We start from the raw sequence: 1,289 nt of genomic DNA on the forward strand, positions 1-1,289 counted from the left end.
ATGGCTTTATTGTTTGGTTTATTTCAGAACCACACACACACCCACAAACCCCCACCTTCAACACCACTGTAGGCTGTCTCCACCAATAAAGCACCATAACGAGGATTGATTGTCTCCTGCTTCATTCTTCGCTAAGTCTTGGGGGAACTTTATAGACTGCGTTCTAACCAACGCATACACTGCGATTACAAACCAGAGAAGCCAGTCTACTGACTTAAGCCCCCGCAACAGTCTCAGATATGAAATTGTAAGCATGAAGGTCTCAGACAGCCGTTTTCACATAGATTTATATAAGACTTTTATCATTTGTTTTAGGTGCTTACTTTGTCACACACAAACACGAGCATTAATCAATGTTATGACAGCGAAACCGGCTGCAGAAATATCTACTGGGTTCTCATATATACTATCTATCCATCTTTCTGTCCATCTGTCCCTCTACCTACCTACCGTTCTTCCTTCCTTCCTGTCTGCAATATCTGTCTGTCTGTCTGTCTGTCTGTCTGGGATCTAAGATGCTACAGTGCACTTGTTTACTTTGACTGCACACTACTGTAATCCCTGAGGTGAGCCGAGATGCTAGACACAAAATTCTCTCTGAAGTGGGAACTGGAAGGAAAAACTGAGGGTTTTTTTTTTTGTTTAAATTTGGAGCTCTTGCTCCACTCAAGTCAGCTCATGCTGCACTACAGTGAGTGCAGTCACATACTGTACATTGGCTCCACCTTATAGGTTTTCCTGCAGAGTAATTGAATCTCTGCCGCAGCTGACCTTTACCATCACTCCTGACTACATACAGTGCATTCAGAAAGTGTTCAGACCCCTTCAATTTTTTCACATTTTGTTATTTTGCAGCCTTAAGCTAAAATAATAATACCCCATAAGACAAAGTGAAGATGATTTTTGCAAATTTCTGCACTGAGGATTCCCAAGAGCACAGTGGCCTCCATAAGTCTTAAATAGAAGAAGTTTTACTCTTCCTAGAGCTGGGCGGTCGGCCAAACTACGCAATCGAGGGAGAAGGGCCTTGGTAAGACAGGTGACCAAGAACCTGATGGTCATTCTGGCGGAGCTCCAGAGATCCTGTGTGGAGATTGGAGAAGCTTCCAGAAGGACAACCAATTCTAACCGTCATGTCCGGTTTCCTCCAGATATGACGCTCAAAATTGAGGCCAAATAGTTCAATCTTGGTTTCATCAAACCAGATATCTCGTTACTCACAGTCTGAGAGTCCTTAAGGTGCTTCTTTTGCAAACTTTCACTGAGTAGAGGCCTCCGTCTGGCCACTC

At 43.6% G+C, this 1,289-nt stretch overlaps 2 protein-coding genes across 2 annotated transcripts in view; both read left to right on the forward strand.

Annotated features, from left to right (window-relative positions):
- The window catches only part of LOC147818375 (uncharacterized), a 109,446-nt gene extending 109,222 nt beyond the window's left edge, over positions 1-224 (forward strand). The window contains exon 2 of the mRNA XM_087177483.1: positions 28-224. The gene's annotated coding sequence lies outside the window, so the exon portion shown is untranslated. The remainder of the gene's footprint in view (positions 1-27) is intronic.
- Positions 1-1,289, forward strand: part of brinp1 (bone morphogenetic protein/retinoic acid inducible neural-specific 1) — a 112,670-nt gene that overhangs the window by 66,762 nt on the left and 44,619 nt on the right. The window lies entirely within an intron of this gene.

This window comes from Seriola lalandi, unplaced genomic scaffold, assembly GCF_002814215.2.
Source record: "Seriola lalandi dorsalis isolate HSWRI2012SDOR001 ecotype SW California unplaced genomic scaffold, Sedor1 jcf7180002054606, whole genome shotgun sequence".
NCBI classification, from domain to species: Eukaryota; Metazoa; Chordata; class Actinopteri; order Carangiformes; family Carangidae; genus Seriola; species Seriola lalandi.